We start from the raw sequence: 18,968 nt of genomic DNA on the forward strand, positions 1-18,968 counted from the left end.
ACAACAATACAGACTCTTCTTACAGTCGGTGCTTTGCGCATTCCTTGTGAGACCAGTATTAGTTTCCGATACACCACTGCAGGTTCAATATATCCCTTGGACCTTCACATTGACGATGAAACACAGATATCGCATTGGAGTAAAATTCAAAAGGCACAATGCCGCCTTAAGTACACGAATAGAGACCATTCTTACAGTCGGTGATTTGAGCATTCCCTGTGAGACCAGTATTAGTTTCCGATACACCACAGCAGGTTCAATGTATTCCTTGGACCTTCACATTGACGATGAAACACATAAATCGCATCGGAATTAAGTACAAAAGGCACAATGCCGCCTTATGTACAAGAATAGAGACTCTTCTTACGGTCGGTGCTTTGAGCATTCCCTGTGAGACCAGTATTAGTTTCCGATACACCACTGCAGGTACAATATATTCCTTGGACCTTCACATTGACGATGAAACACAGAAATCACATCGGAATGAAATACAAAAGGCAAACTGCCGCGTAAGTACAAGAATAGAGACTCGTCTTATAGTCAGTGTTTTGAGCATTCCCTGTGAGACCAGTATTTGTTCCCGATACACCACTGCAAGTTCAATGTATTCCTTGCACCTTCACATTGACGATGAAACACTGAAATGGCGTCGGAATTAAATACAAAAGGCACAATGTCGCCTTAAGTACAAGAATAGAGACTCTTCTTACAGTCAGTGCTTTGAGCATTCCCTGTGACACCAGTATTAGTTTCCAATACGCCACTGCAGGTTCAATGTATTCCTTGGACATACACATTGCCGATGAAAAACAGAAATTATATCGGAATTAAATACAAAAGACACAATGCCGCCTTAAGTGCAAGAATAGAGACTCTTCTTACAGTCGGTGTTTTGAGCATTCCCTGTGAGACCAGTATTAGTTTCCAATACACCACTGCAGGTGCAATGTATTACTCGGACCTTCAAATTGACGATGAAACACAGAAATCGCATCGCAATTAAATACAAAAGGCACAATGCCGCCTTAAATACAAGAGTAGAGACTCTACTTACAGTCGGTATTTTGAGTATTCCCTGTGAGACCAGTATTAGTTTCTGATACACCACTGCAGGTTCAATGTATTCCTTGGACATACACATTGACGATGAAACACTGAAATTACATCGGAATTAAATACAAAAGACTCAATGCTGCCTTAAGTACAAGAGGAGTGAGACTTCTTAGAGTCTGTGTTTTTATCCTTTCCTGTGAGACCAGTATTAGTTTCCGATACACCACTGCAAGTTCAATGTATTCCTTGGTTCTTCACATTGACGATGAAATACAGAAATCGAATCGGAATTAAATACAAAAGGCACAATGCCGCCTTAGGTACAAGAATATAGACTCTTCTTGCAGTCGGTGCTTTGAGCATTCCCTGTGAGACCAGTATTAGTTTCCGATACACCACTGCAGGTTAAATGTATTCCTTGGATCTTCACATTGACGATGAAAAAGAGAAATCGCATCGGAATTAAATACAAAAGGTACAATGCCGCCTCAAGTTCAAGAATAGAGACTCTTCTAACAGTCGGTGCTTTGAGCATTCCCTGTGAGACCAGTATTAGTTTCCAATACACCACTGCAGGTTCAATGTATTCCTTGGACATACGCATTGCCGATGAAGAACAGAAATCGCATCGGAATGAAATACAAAAGGCAAACTGCCGCGTAAGTACAGGAATAGAGACTCGTCTTACAGTCAGTGTTTTGAGCATTCTCTGTGAGAAAAGTATTAGTTTCCGATACACCACTGCAGGCACAATGTATTCCTAGGACCTTCAAATTGACGATGAAACACAAAAATCGCATCGGAATTAAATTCAAAAGGCACAATGCCGCCTCAAGTACAAGAATAGTGACTCTTCGTACAGTCGCTGCTTTGAGCATTCCCTGTGAGACCAGTATTAGTTTCCGATACACCACTGCAGGTTCAATGAATTGACTGGACATACACTTTTACGAAGAAACACTGAAATTACATCGGCATTAAATACAAAAGGCACAATGCCGCCTTAAGTGCAAGAATAGAGACCCTTCTTACAGTCGGTGCTTTGAGCATTCCCTGTGAGACCAGTATTAGTTTCTGATAGACCACTGCAGGTTCAATGTATTCCTAGGACCTTCACATTGACGATGAAACACAGAAATCGCATCGGAATTAAATACAAAATGCTCAATGCCGCCTTCAGTACAAGAAAAGAGACTCTTCTTACAGTCGGTGCTTTCAGCATTCCGTGTGAGACCAGAATTAGTTTTCGATACACCACTGCAAGTGCAATGTATTCCATGGACCTTCACATTGACGATGAGACATAGAAATCGCATCGGAATTAAATACATAATGCTCAATGCCGAATTCAGTACAAGAATAGAGACTCTTCTTACAATCGGTGCTTTGAGCATTCCCTGTGAGACCAGTATTAGTTTCCGATACACCACTGCAGGTTCAACGTATTCCTTCGACCTTCACATTGACGATGAAACACAGAAATCGCATCTGAATTAAATACAAAAGGCAAACTGCCGCGTAACTACAAGGATAGAGACTCGTCTTGCAGTCGGTGTTTTGAGCATTCCCTGTGAGACCAGTATTAGTTTGCAATACACCACTGCAGGCACAATGTATTTCTTGGACCTTCAAATTGACGATGAAACACAGAAATCGCATCGGAATTAAATTCAAAAGGCAAACTGCCGCTTTAAGTACAAGAATAGAGATCCTTCTTACAGTCGGTGCTTTGAGCATTCCCTGTGGGACCAGTATTAGTTTCCGATACACCACTGCAGGTTTAACGTATCCCTTGGACCTTCACATTAACGATGAAACACAGAAATCGCATCGGAATTAAATACAAAAGGCACAATGCCGCCCTAAGTACAAGAATAGAGACTCTTCTTACGGTCGGTGCTTTGAGCATTCCCTGTGAGACCAGTATTATTTTCCGATACACCACTGCAGGATCAATGTATTGACTGGACATACACATTGACGATGAAACACTGAATTTACATCGGAATTAAATACAAAAGGCACAATGCCGCCTTAAGTACAAGAATAGAGACTCTTCTTACAGTTTGTGCTTTGAGCATTCCCTGTGAGACCAGTATTAGTTTCCAATACACCACTGCAGGTTCAATAAATTCCTTGGATATACACATTGCCAATGAAAAACCGAAATTATATCGAATTAAATACAACAGGCAATATGCCGCCTTAAGTGCAAGAATAGAGACTCTTCTTACAGTCGGTGCTTTGAGCATTCCCTGTGAGACCAGTATTACTTTCCGATACACCACTGCAGGATCAATGTATTCCTAGGACCTTCACATTGAAGGAGAAACACAGAAATCGCATCGGAATTAAATACAAAATGCAAAATGCCGCCTTAAGTACAAGAATACAGACTCTTCTTACAGTCGGTGACTTTCGCATTCCCTGTGAGACCAGTATTAGTTTCCGATACACCACTGCAGGTTCAGTGTATTCCTCGGACCTTCACATTGACGATGAAACACAGAAATCGCATCGGAATTAAATACAAAAGGCACAATGCCACCATAAGTACAAGAATAGAGACACTTCTTACAGTCGGTACTTTGAGCATTCCCTGTGAGACCAGTATTAGATTCCGATACACCACTGCAGGTTCAATGTATTCCTTGGACATACACATTGAAGATGAAACACTGAAATTACATCGGAATTAAATACAAAACGAACAAGTCGGCCATAAGTGCAGGAAGAGTGAGACTTCTTAGAGTCTGTGCTTTAATCCTTTCCTGTGAGACCAGTATTAGTTTCCGATACACCACTGCAGGTGCAATGTATTCCTTGGACCTTCGCATTGACGATTAAACACAGAAATCGCATCGGAATTAAAAACAAAAGGCGCAATGCCGCCTTTAGGACAAGAATAGAGACTCTTCTTACAGTCGGTGCTTTGAGCATTCCCTGTGAGACCAGTATTAGTTTCCGATACACCACTGCAGGTGCAATGTATTCCTTGGACCTTCACATTGACGAAGAAACATACAAATCGCATCGGAATTAAATAGATAAGGCAAAATGCCGCCTTAAGTAAAACAATACAGACTCTTCTTACAGTCGGTGCTTTGCGCATTCCTTGTGAGACCAGTATTAGTTTCCGATACACCACTGCAGGTTCAGTATATTCCTTGGACCTTCACATTGACGATGAAACTCAGAAATAGCATCAGAATTAAATACAAAAGGTACAAAGCCGCCTTAAGTACAAGATTAGAAACTTTTCTTACAGTGGGTTCTTTGAGCATTCCCTGTGAGACCAGTATTAGTTTCCGATACACCACTGGAGGTTCAGTGTATTCCTCGGACCTTCACATTGACGATGAAACACTTAAATTTCATCGGAATTAAATACAAAAGACTCAATGCCGCCATAAGTACAAGAAGAATGAGTCTTCTTAGTGTCTGTGATTTTATCCTTTCCTGGGAGACCAGAATTAGTTTCCGATACACCACTGAAGGTTCAATGTATTCCTTGGCCCTTCATATTGACGATGAAATACAGATATCGAATCGGAATTAAATACAAAAGGCACAATGCCGCCTTAAGTACAAGAATATAGACTTTTCTTACAGTCGGTGATTCGAGCATTCCCTGTGAGACCAGTATTAGTTTCTGATACACCACTGCAGGTTCAATGTATTCCTTGGACATACACATTGACGATGAAACACTGAAATTTCATCGGAATTAAATACAAAAGACTCAATGCCGCCATAAGTACAAGAAGAATGAGTCTTCTTAGTGTCTGTGATTTTATCCTTTCCTGGGAGACCAGTATTAGTTTCCGATACACCACTGCAGGTTCAATGTATTCCTTGGCCTTCATATTGACGATGAAATACAGATATCGAATCGGAATTAAATACAAAAGGCACAATGCCGCCTTAAGTACAAATAATATAGACTTTTCTTACAGTCGGTGATTTAAGCATTCCCTGTGAGACCAGTATTAGTTTCTGATACACCACTGCAGGTTCAATGTATTCCTTGGATCTTCACATTGACGATGAAACAGGGAAATCGCATCGGAATTAAATACAAAATGCACAATGCCGCCTTAAGTACAAGAATAGAGACTCTTCTTACAGTCGGCGCTTTGAGCATACCCTGTGAGACCAGTATTAGTTTCCGATACACCACTGCAGGTTCAATGTATTCGTTGGACATACACATTGACGATGGAACACTGAAATTACATCGGAATTAAATACAAAAGGCACAATGCCGCCTTAAGTGCAAGAAGAGTGAGACTTCTTAGTGTCTGTGTTTTGATACTTTCCTGTGAGTCCAGTATTAGTTTCCGATACAGAACTGCAGGTTCAATGTATTCCTTGGACTTACACATTGACGATGAAACACAGAAATCGCATCGGAATTAAATACAAAAGGGCACAATGCCGCCTTAAGTACAAGAATATAGACTCTTCTGACTGTCGGTGATTTGAGCATTCCCTGTGAGACCAGTATTAGTTTCTGATACACCACTGCAGGTTCAATGTATTCCTTGGACCATCACATTGACGATGAAACACAGAAATCGCATCGGAATTTAATACAAAAGGCGCAATGCCGCCTTAACAACAAGAATAGAGACTCTTCTTACAGTATGTGCTTTGAGCATTCCCTGTGAGAGAAGAATTGGTTTCCGATACACCACTCCAGGTTCAATGTATTCCTTGGACCTTCACATTGACGATGAAACACAGATATCGCATCGGAATGAAATACAAAAGGCAAACTGCCGCGTAAGTAGAAGAATAGAGACTCCTCTTACAGTCGGTGCTTTCTGCATTCCCTGTGAGAACAGTATTAGCTTCCGATACACCTCAGCAGGTTCAATGAATTCCTAGGACCTTCACATTGACGATGAATTACAGAAATCGCATCGGAATTAAATACAAATGCACAATGTCGCTTTAAGTACAAGAATAGAGACTCTTCTTACAACCGGTGCTTTGAGCATTCCCTGTGAGACCAGTATTAGTTTCCGAAAAACCACTGCAGGTTCAATGTATTCCTTAGACCTTCACATTGACGATGAAACACAGAAATCGCATCGGAATGAAATACAAAAGGCAAACTGCCGCGTAAGTACAAGAATAGAGACTCGTCTTACAGTCAGAGTTTTGAGCACTCCCTATTAGACCAGTATTAGTTCCCAATACACCACTGCATGTTCAATGTATTCCTTGCACCTTCACATTGACGATGAAACACAGATATGGCGTCGGAATTAAATACAAAGGGCACAATGCCGCCTTAAGTACAAGAATAGAGACTCTACTTACAGTCGGTATTTTGAGTATTCCCTGTGAGACCAGTATTGGTTTCTGATACACCACTGCAGGTTAAATGTATTCCTTGGATCTTCACATTGACGATGAAAAAGAGAAATCGCATCGGAATTAAATACAAAAGGCACAATGCCGCCTCAAGTACAAGAATAGTGACTCTTCGGTCAGTCGGTGCTTTGAGCATTCCCTGTGAGACCAGTAACAGTTTCTGATACACCACTGCAGGTTCAATGAATTGACTGGACATACACATTTACGATGAAACACTGAATTTACATCGGAATTATATACAAAAGGCACAATGCCGCCTTAAGTACACGAATAGAGACTCTTCTTACAGTCAGTGCTTTGAGCATTCCCTGTGAGACCAGTATTAGTTTCCGATACACCACTGCAGGTTCAATGTATTCCTTGGAAATTCACATTGACGATGAAAAACAGAAATCGCATCGGAATGAAATACAAAAGGCAAACTGCCACGTAAGTACAGGAATAGAGACTCGTCTTATAGTCAGTGTTTTGAGAATTCTCTGTGAGACCAGTTTTAGTTTCCGATACACCACTGCAGGTTTAATGTATTCCTTGGACCTTCACATTGACGATGAAACACAAAAATCGCATCGGAATTAAATACAAAAGGCACAATGCCGCCCTAAGTACAAGAATAGAGACTCTTCTTACAGTCGGTGCTTTGAGCATTCCCTGTGAGACCAGTATTAGTTTCCGATACACCACTGCAGGTTCAATGTATTCCTTGGACCTTCACATTGACGATGAAACACAGAAATCGCATCCGAATTTTATACAAAAGGCACAATGCCGCCTTAAGTACAAGAATAGAGACTCTTCTTACGTTCGGTGCTTTGAGCATTCCCTGTGAGACCAGTTTTAGTTTCCGGTACACCACTGGAGGTTCAATGTATTCCTTGGACCTTCACATTGGCGATGAAACACAGAAATCGCATCAGAATTAAATACAAAAGGCACAATGCCACCATAAGTACTAGAATAGAGACACTTCTTACAGTCGATGCTTTGAGCATTCCCTGTGAGACCAGTATTAGTTTCCGATACACCACTGCAATTGCAATGTATTCCTTGGACCTTCACATTGACGATGAGACATAGAAATCGCATCGGAGTTTAATACATAATGCTCAATGCCGCCTTCAGTACAAGAATAGAGACTCATCTTACAATCGGTGCTTTGAGCATTCCCTGTGAGACCAGTATTAGTTTCCGATACACCACTGCAGTTTCAATGTATTCCTTCGACCTTCACATTGACGATGAAACACAGAAATCGCATCGGAATTAAATACAAAAGGTAAACTGCCGCGTAACTACAAGGATAGAGACTCATTTTGCAGTCGGTGTTTTGAGCATTCCCTGTGAGACCAGTATTAGTTTCCGATACACCACTGCAGGTTCAATGTATTCCTTGGACCTTCACATTGACCATGAAACACAGAAATCGCATCGTAATTAAATACAAAAGGCACAATGCCGCCTTAAGTACAAGAATAGAGACTCTTCTTACAGTCGGTGTTCGAGCATTCCCTGTGAGACCAGTATTAGTTTCCGATACACCACCGCAGGCACAATGTATTCCTTGGACCTTCAAATTGACGATGAAACACAAAAATCGCATCGGAATTAAATTCAAAAGGCACAATGCCGCCTTGAGTACAAGAATAGAGACCCTTCTTACAGTCGGTGCTTTGAGCATTCCCTGTGGGACCAGTATTAGTTTCCGATACACCACTGCAGGTTAAATGTAACCCTCGGACCTTCACATTGACGATGAAACACAGAAATCGCATCGGAATTAAATTCAAAAGCACAATGCCGCCTTAAGTACAAAAATAGAGACCATTCTTACAGTCGGTGCTTTGAGCATTCCCTGTGAGACCAGTATTTGTTTCCGATACACCACTGCAGGTTCAATGTATTCCTTGGACCTTCACATTGACGATGAATCACAGAAATCGCATCGGATTTAAGTACAAAAGGCATAATGCCGCCTTATGTACAGGAATAGAGACTCTTCTTAAGGTCGGTGCTTTGAGCATTCCCTGTGAGGCCAGTATTAGTTTCCAATACACCACTGCAGGTTCAATGTATTCCTTGGACATACACATTGCCGATGAAATACAGAAATTATATCGAATTAAATACAAGAGGCACAATGCCGCCATAAGTGCAAGAATAGAGACTCTTCTTACAGTCGACGCTTTGAGCATTCCCTGTGAGACCAGTATTAGTTTCCGATACACCACTGGAGGTTCAATGTATTCCTTGGACATACACATTGATGATGAAACACTGAAATTACATCGGAATTAAATACAAAACGAACAATTCCGCCATAAGTGCAAGAAGAGTGAAACTTCTTAGAGTCTGTGCTTTAATCCTTTCCTGTGAGACCAGTATTAGTTTCCGATACACCACAGCAGGTTCAATGTATTCCTTGGAAATTCACATTGACGATGAAACACATAAATCGCATCGGAATTAAGTACAAAAGGCACAATGCCGCCTTATGTACAAGAATAGAGACTCTTCCTACGGTCGGTGCTTTGAGCATTCCCTGTGAGACCAGTATTAGTTTCCGATACACCACTGCAGGTACAATGTATTCCTTCGACCTTCACATTGACGATGAATCACAGAAATGGCATCGGAATTACATACAAAAGGCACAATGCCGGCTTAAGTTCAAGAATAGAGACTCTTCTTACAGTCGGTGCTTTGAGCATTCCCTGTGAGACCAGTATAAGTTTCCGATACACCACTGCAGGTTCAATGTATTCCTAGGACCTTCACATTGACGAAGAAACATAGAAAATTACCGAACTATCAGCTTAATAAGTCACAGCTGCAAAATACTAACACGAATTCTTTACAGACGAATGGAAAAACTAGTAGAAGCCAACCTCGGGGAAGATCAGTTTGGATTCCGTAGAAACACTGGAACACGTGAGGCAATACTGACCTTACGACTTATCTTAGAAGAAAGATTAAGGAAAGGCAAACCTACGTTTCTAGCATTTGTAGACTTAGAGAAAGCTTTTGACAATGTTGACTGGAATACTCTCTTTCAAATTCTAAAGGTGGCAGGGGTAAAATACAGGGAGCGAAAGGCTATTTACAATTTGTACAGAAACCAGATGGCAGTTATAAGAGTCGAGGGACATGAAAGGGAAGCAGTGGTTGGGAAGGGAGTAAGACAGGGTTGTAGCCTCTCCCCGATGTTGTTCAATCTGTATATTGAGCAAGCAGTAAAGGAAACAAAAGAAAAATTCGGAGTAGGTATTAAAATTCATGGAGAAGAAATAAAAACTTTGAGGTTCGCCGATGACATTGTAATTCTGTCAGAGACAGCAAAGGACTTGGAAGAGCAGTTGAATGGAATGGACAGTGTCTTGAAAGGAGGATATAAGATGAACATCAACAAAAGCAAAACAAGGATAATGGAATGTAGTCTAATTAAGTCGGGTGATGCTGAGGGAATTAGATTAGGAAATGAGGCACTTAAAGTAGTAAAGGAGTTTTGCTATTTGGGGAGCAAAATAACTGATGATGGTCGAAGTAGAGAGGATATAAAATGTAGGCTGGCAATGGCAAGGAAAGCGTTTCTGAAGAAGAGAAATTTGTTAACATCCAGTATTGATTTAAGTGTCAGGAAGTCATTTCTGAAAGTATTCGTATGGAGTGTAGCCATGTATGGAAGTGAAACATGGACGATAAATAGTTTGGACAAGAAGAGAATAGAAGCTTTCGAAATGTGGTGCTACAGAAGAATGCTGAAGATTAGATGGGTAGATCACATAACTAATGAGGAAGTATTGAATAGGATTGGGGAGAAGAGAAGTCTGTGGCACAACTTGATCAGAAGACGGGTTCGGTTGGTAGGACATGTTCTGAGGCATCAAGGGATCACCAATTTAGTATTGGAGGGCAGCGTGGAGGGTAAAAATCGTAGAGGGAGACCAAGAGATGAATACACTAAGCAGATTCAGAAGGATGTAGGTTGCAGTAGGTACTGGGAGATGAAAAAGCTTGCACAGGATAGAGTAGCATGGAGAGCTGCATCTAACCAGTCTCAGGACTGAAGACCACAACAACAACAACAACATCACTACAGCTTCAATGTATTCCTTGGACCTTCACATTGACGATGCAACACAGAAATCGCATCGGAATTAAATACAAATGGCACAATGCCGCCACAAGTACAAGAATAGTGACTCTTCGTACAGTCGGTGCTTTAAGCATTCCCTGTGAGGCCAGTATTAGTTTCCGATACACCACTCCAGGTTCAATGTATTAACTGGACATACACATTGACGATGAAACACTGAAATCGCATCGGAATTAAATACAAAATGCACAATGCCGCCTTAAGTACAAGAATAGAGACTCTTCTTACACTCGGTGCTTTGAGCATTCCCTGTGAGACCAGTTTTAGTTTCCGATACACCACTGCAGATTCACTGTATTCTTTGGACATACACATTGACAATGAAACACTGAAATTACATCGGAATTAAATACAAAACAAACAATTCCGCCGTAAGAGCAATAAGAGTGAGACTTCTTAGAGTCTGTGCTTTGATCCTTTCCTGTGAGACCAGTATTAGTTTCCGATACACCACTGCAGGTTCAATGTATTCCTAGGACCTTCACATTGACGAGGAAACATAGAAATCGCATCGGAATTAAATAGAAAAAGCAAAATGCCGCCTTAAGTACAACAATACAGACTCTTCTTACAGTCGGTGTTTTGCGCATTCCCTGTGAGACCACTTTTAGTTTCCGATACACCACAGCATGTTCAATGTATTCCTTGGACATACACATTGACGGTGAAACACCGAAATTACATCGGAATTAAATATAAATGGCACAATGCCGCCTTAAGTGCACGAAGAGTGAGACTTCTTAGAGTCTGTGCTTTGATCCTTCCTTTGAGACCAGTATTAGTTTCCGATACACCACTGCAGGTTCAATGTATTCCTTGGACCTTCACATTGACGATAAAACACAGAAATAGCATCGGAATTAAATACAAAAGGAACAATGTCGCCTTAAGTACAACAATAGACACTCTTCTTACAGTCGGTGATTTGAGCATTCCCTGTGAGACCAGTATTAGTTTCCGATACACCACTGCAGGTTCAGTGTATTCTTTGGACATACACATTGACAATGAAACACTGAAATTACATCGGAATTAAATACAAAACAAACAATTCCGCCGTAAGAGCAATAAGAGTGAGACTTCTTAGAGTCTGTGCTTTGATCCTTCCCTGTGAGACCAGTATTAGTTTCCGATACACCACTGCAGGTTCAATGTATTCCTAGGACCTTCACATTGACGAAGAAACATAGAAATCGCATCGGAATTAAATAGAAAAAGCAAAATGCCGCCTTAAGTACAACAATACAGACTCTTCTTACAGTCGGTGTTTTGCGCATTCCCTGTGAGACCACTTTTAGTTTCCGATACACCACAGCATGTTCAATGTATTCCTTGGACATACACATTGACGGTGAAACACCGAAATTACATCGGAATTAAATATAAATGGCACAATGCCGCCTTAAGTGCAAGAAGAGTGAGACTTCTTAGAGTCTGTGCTTTGATCCTTCCTTTGAGACCAGTATTAGTTTCCGATACACCACTGCAGGTTCAATGTATTCCTTGGACCTTCACATTGACGATAAAACACAGATATAGCATCGGAATTAAATACAAAAGGAACAATGTCGCCTTAAGTACAAGAATAGACACTCTTCTTACAGTCGGTGATTTGAGCATTCCCTGTGAGACCAGTATTAGTTTCCGATACACCACTGCAGGTTCAGTGTATTCTTTGGACATACACATTGACAATGAAACACTGAAATTACATCGGAATTAAATACAAAACGAACAATTCCGCCGTAAGAGCAAGAAGAGTGAGACTTCTTAGAGTCTGTGATTTGATCCTTTCCTGTGAGACCAGTATTAGTTTCCGATACACCACTGCAGGTTCAATGTATTCCTAGGACCTACACATTGACGAAGAAACATAGAAATCGCATCGGAATTAAATAGAAAAGGCAAAATGCCGCCTTAAGTACAACAATACAGACTCTTCTTACAGTCGGTGCTTTGAGCATTCCCTGTGAGACCAGTATTAGTTTCCGATACACCACTGCAGGTTCAATGTATTCCTTGGACCTTCACATTGGCGACGGAACACAGAAATCGCATCGGAATTAAATACCAAATGCATAAAGCCGCCTTAAGTACAAGAATTGAAACTTTTCTCACAGTGGGTGCTTTGAGCATTCCCTGTGAGACCAGTATTAGTTTCCGATACACCACAGCAGGTTCAATGTATTCCTAGGGCCTACACATTGACGAAGAAACATATAAATCGCATCGGAATTAAATAGAAAAGGCAAAATGCCGCCTTAAGTACAAGAATATAGACTCTTCTTACAGTCGGTGAGTTGAGCATTCCCTGTGAGACCAGTATTAGTTTCTGATACACCACTGCAGGTTCCATGTATTCCTTGGATCTTCACATTGACGATGAAACAGGGAAATCGCATCGGAATTAAATACAAAAGGCACAATGACGCCACAAGTACAAGAATAGTGACTCTTCGTACAGTCGGTGCTTTGAGCATTCCCTGTGATACCAGTATTAGTTTCCGATACACCACTGCAGGTTCAATGTATTAACTGGACATACACATTGACGATGAAACACTGAAATCGCAAAGGAATTAAATGCAAAATGCACAATGAAGCCTTAAGTACTAGAATAGAGACTCTTCTTACAGTCGCTGCTTTGAGCATACCCTGTGAGACCAGTATTAGTTTCCGATACACCACTGCAGGGTCAATGTATTCCTAGGACCATCACATTGACGATGAAACACAGAAATCGCAACGGAATTAAATACATAATGCACAATGCCGACTTAAGTACAAGAATAGATACTCTTCTTACAGTCGGTGCTTTGAGCATTCCCTGTGAGACCAGTATTACTTTCCGATACACCACTGCAGGTTCAATGTATTCCTTGGACATACACATTGACGATGAAACACCGAAATTACATCGGAATTAAATAAAAAAGGTACAATGAAGCCTTAAGTACAAGAATAGAGACTCTTCTTACAGTCGGTGCTTTGAGCATACCCTGTGAGACCAGTATTAGTTTCCGTTACACCACTGCAGGTTCAATGTATTCCTTGGACATACACATTGACGATGAAACACCGAAATTACATCGGAATTAAATAAAAAAGGTACAATGAAGACTTAAGTACAAGAATAGAGACTCTTCTTACAGTCGGTGCTTTGAGCATACCCTGTGAGACCAGTATTAGTTTCCGTTACACCACTGCAGGTTCAATGTATTCCTTGGACATACACATTGACGATGAAACACCGAAATTACATCGGAATTAAATAAAAAAGGTACAATGAAGCCTTAAGTACAAGAATAGAGACTCTTCTTACAGTCGGTGCTTTGAGCATACCCTGTGAGACCAGTATTAGTTTCCGTTACACCACTGCAGGTTCAATGTATTCCTTGGACCTTCACATTGACGACGAAACACAGAAATCGCATCGGAATTAAATACAAAAGGCATAAAGCCGCCTTAAGTACAAGATTAGAAACTTTTCTTACAGTGGGTGATTTGAGCATTCCCAGTGAGACCAGTATTAGTTTCCGATACACCATTGCAGGTTCAGTGTATTCCTCGGATCTTCACATTGACGATGAAACACAGAAATCGAATCGGAATTAAATAGAAAAGGCACAATGCCACCATAAGTACAAGAATAGAGACTGTTCTTACAGTCGGTGCATTGAGCATTCCCTGTGAGACCAGTATTAGTTTCCGATACACCACTGCAGGTTCAATGTATTCCTTGGACATACACATTTACGATGAAACACAGAAATTACATCGGAATTAAATACAAAAGACTCAATGCCGCCTTAAGTACAAGAAGAATGAGACTTCTTAGAGTCAGTGTTTTATTCGTTCCTGTGAGACCAGTATTACTTTCCGATACACCACCGCAGGTTCAATGTATTCCTTGGACATACACATTGACGATGGAACACTGAAATTACATCGGAATTAAATACAAAAGGCACAATGCCGCCTTAAGTGCAAGAAGAGTGAGACTTATTAGAGTCTGTGCTTTGATCCTTTCCTGTGAGACCAGTATTAGTTTCCGATACACCACTGCACGTTCAATGTATTCCTTGGTCCTTCACATTGACGATGAAACACAGAAATCGCATCGAATTAAATACAAAAGGCACAATGTCGCCTTAAGTACAGGAATAGAGACTCTTCTTACAGTCGGTGCTTTGAGCATTCCCTGTGAGACCAGTATTAGTTTCCGATACACCACTGCAGGTTCAGTATATTCTTTGGACATACACATTGACAATGAAACACTGAAATTACATTGGAATTAAATACAAAACGAACAATTCCGCCATAAGTGCAAGAAGAGTGAGACTTCTTAGAGTCTGTGCTTTGATCCTTTCCTGTGAGACCAGTATTTGTTTCCGATACACCACTGCAGGTTCAATGTATTCCTTGGACCTTCACCTCGACGATGAAACACAGAAATCGCATCGGAATTAAATACAAAAGGCACAATGCCACCATAAGTACAAGAATAGACACTGTTCTTACAGTCGGTGCTTTGAGCATTCCCTGTGAGACCAGTATTAGTTTCTGATACCATTGCTGGTTCAATGTATTCCTTGGATCTTTACATTGACGATTAAACAGGGAAATCGCATCGGAATAAAATACAAAAGGCACAATGCCGCCACAAGTACAAGAATAGTGACTCTTCGTACTGTCGGTGTTTTGAGCATTCCCTGTGGACCAGTATTAGTTTCCGATACACCACTGCCGGTTCAATGTATTCCTTGGATATACACATTGGCGATGGAACACTGAAATTACATCGGAAATAAATTCAAAAGGCACAATGCCGCCTTAAGTGCAAGAAGAGTGAGACTTCTTAGAGTCTGTGCTTTGATCCTTTCCTGTGAGACCAGTATTAGTTTCCGATACAGCACTGCAGGTTCAAAGTATTCCTCGGACTTACTCATTGACGATGACACACTAAAATCGCATCGGAATTAAATACAAAAGGCACAATCCCGCCTTAAGTGCAAGAAGAGTGACATTCCTTGGAGTCTGTGCCTTGATCCTTTCCTGTGAGACCGTAATTAGTTTCCGATACACCACTGCAGGTTCAATGTATTCCTTAGACCTTCACATTGACGATGAAACACAGAAATCGCTTCGGAATAAAATACAAAAGGTACTATGCCGCCTTAAGTACAAGAATAGAGGCTCTTCTTACAGTCGGTGCTTTGAGCATTCCCTGTGAGACCAGTATTAGTTTCCGATACACCACTCCTGGTTCAATGTATTCCTTGGACCTTGACATTGACGGTGAAACACAGAAATCGCATTCGAATTAAATACAAAAGGCACAATGACGCCTTAAGTACAACAATATTGATTCTGCTTACAGTCGGTGCTTTGAGCTTTCCCTGTGAGACCAGTATTACTTTCCGATACACCACTGCAAATTCAATGTATTCCTTGGACCTTCACATTGACGATGAAACACAGAAATCGCATCGGAATTAAATACAAAATGCACAAAGCCGCCTTAAGTACAACATTAGAAACTTTTCTTACATTGGGTGCTTTGAGCATCCCCTGTGAGACCAGTATTAGTTTCCGATACACCACTGCAGGTTCAGTGTGTTCCTCGGACCTTCACATTGACGATGAAACACAGAAATCGCATCGGAATTAAATACAAAAGCCACAATGCCACCATAACTACAAAAATAGAGACTGTTCTTACAGTCGGTGCTTTGAAAATTAACTGTGAGACCAGTATTAGTTTCCGATACACCACTGCAGGTTCAATGTATTCCTTGGCCCTTCATATTGACGATGAAAAACAGAAATCGAATCGGAATTAAATACATAAGGCACAATGCCGCCTGAAGTACAAGAATATAGACTCTTCTTACTGTCGGTGATTTGAGCATTCCCTGTGAGACCAGTATTAGTTTCTGATACACCACCGCAGGTTCAATGTATTCCTTGGATCTTCACATTGACGATGAAACAGCGAAATCGCATCGGAATTAAATGCAAATGGCACAATGCCGCCACAAGTACAAGAATAGTGACTCTTCGTACAGTCGGTACTTTGAGCATTCCCTGTGAGGCCAGGATTAGTTTCCGATACACCACTCCAGGTTCAATGTATTAACTGGACATACACATTGACGATGAAACACTGAAATCGCATCGGAATTAAATTAAAAATGCACAATGCCGCCTTAAGTACAAGAATAGAGACTCTTCTTACACTCGGTGCTTTGAGCATTCCCTGTGAGACCAGTTTTAGTTTCCGATACACCACAGCATGTTCAATGTATTCCTTGGACATACACATTGACGGTGAAACACCGAAATTACATCGGAATTAAATATAAATGGCACAATGCCGCCTTAAGTGCAAGAAGAGTGAGACTTCTTAGAGTCTGTGCTTTGATCCTTCCTTTGAGACCAGTATTAGTTTCCGATACGCCACTGCAGGTTCAATGTATTCCTTGGACCTTCACATTGACGATAAAACACAGAAATAGCATCGGAATTAAATACAAAAGGAACAATGTCGCCTTAAGTACAAGAATAGACACTCTTCTTACAGTCGGTGATTTGAGCATTCCCTGTGAGACCAGTTTTAGTTTCCGATATACCACTGCAGGTTCACTGTATTCTTTGGACATACACATTGACAATGAAACACTGAAATTACATCGGAATTAAATACAAAACGAACAATTCCGCCGTAAGAGCAAGAAGAGTGAGACTTCTTAGAGTCTGTGCTTTGATCCTTTCCTGTGAGACCAGTATTAGTTTCCGATACACCACTGCAGGTTCAATGTATTCCTAGGACCTTCACATTGACGAAGAAACATAGATATCGAATCGGAATTAAATAGATAACGCAAAATGCCGCCTTAAGTACAACAATACAGACTCTTCTTACAGTCGGTGTTTTGCGCATTCCCTGTGATACCAGTATTAGTTTCCGATACACCACTGCAGGTTCAGTGTATTCTTTGGACATACACATTGACAATGCAACACTGAAATTACATCGGAATTAAATACAAAACGAACAATTCCGCCGTAAGAGCAAGAAGAGTGAGACTTCTTAGAGTCTGTGCTTTGATCCTTTCCTGTGAGACCAGTATTAGTTTCCGATACACCACTGTAGGTTCAATGTATTCCTAGGACCTACACATTGACGAAGAAACATAGAAATCGCATCGGAATTAAATAGAAAAGGCAAAATGCCGCCTTAAGTACAACAATACAGACTCTTCTTACAGTCGGTGCTATGAGCATTCCCTGTGAGACCAGTATTAGTTTCCGATACACCACTGCAGGTTCAATGTATTCCTTGGACCTTCACATTGGCGACGGAACACAGAAATCGCATCGGAATTAAATACCAAATGCATAAAGCCGCCTTAAGTACAAGATTAGAAACTTTTCTCACAGTGGGTGCTTTGAACATTCCCTGTGATACCAGTATTAGTTTCCGATACACCACTGCTGGTTCAATGTATTCCTAGGACCTACACATCGACGAAGAAACATAGAAATCGCATCGGAATTAAATAGAAAAGGCAAAATGCCGCCTTAAGTACAAGAATATAGACTCTTCTTACAGTCGGTGATTTGAGCATTCCCTGTGAGACCAGTATTAGTTTCTGATACACCACTGCAGGTTCCATGTATTCCTTGGATCTTCACATTGACGATGAAACAGGGAAATCGCATCGGAATTAAATACAAAAGGCACAATGCCGCCACAAGTACAAGAATAGTGACTCTTCGTACAGTCGGTGCTTTGAGCATTCCCTGTGATACCAGTATTAGTTTCCGATACACCACTGCAGGTTCAATGTATTAACTGGACATACACATTGACGATGAAACACTGAAATCGCAAAGGAATTAAATGCAGAATGCACAATGATACCTTAAGTACTAGAATAGAGACTCTTCTTGCAGTCGCTGCTTTGAGCATACCCTGTGAGACCAGTATTAGTTTCCGATACACCACTGCAGGTTCAATGTATTCCTAGAACCATCACATTGACGATGAAACACAGAAATCGCAACGGAATTAAATACATAATGCACAATGCCGACTTAAGTACAAGAATAGATACTCTTCTTACTGTCGGTGCTTTGAGCATTCCCTGTGAGACCAGTATTAGTTTCCGATACACCACTGCAGGTTCAATGTATTCCTTGGACACACACATTGTCGATAGACACTGAAATTACATCGGAATTAAATACAAAAGGCACAATGCCGCCCTAAGCGCAAGAAGGGTGAGATTTCTTAGAGTCTGTGTTTTATCCTTTCCTGTGAGACCAGTATTAGTATCCGATACAGTACTGCAGGTTCAATGTATTCCTC

This window comes from Schistocerca serialis, chromosome 9 (assembly GCF_023864345.2).
Source record: "Schistocerca serialis cubense isolate TAMUIC-IGC-003099 chromosome 9, iqSchSeri2.2, whole genome shotgun sequence".
Lineage (NCBI taxonomy): Eukaryota > Metazoa > Arthropoda > Insecta > Orthoptera > Acrididae > Schistocerca > Schistocerca serialis.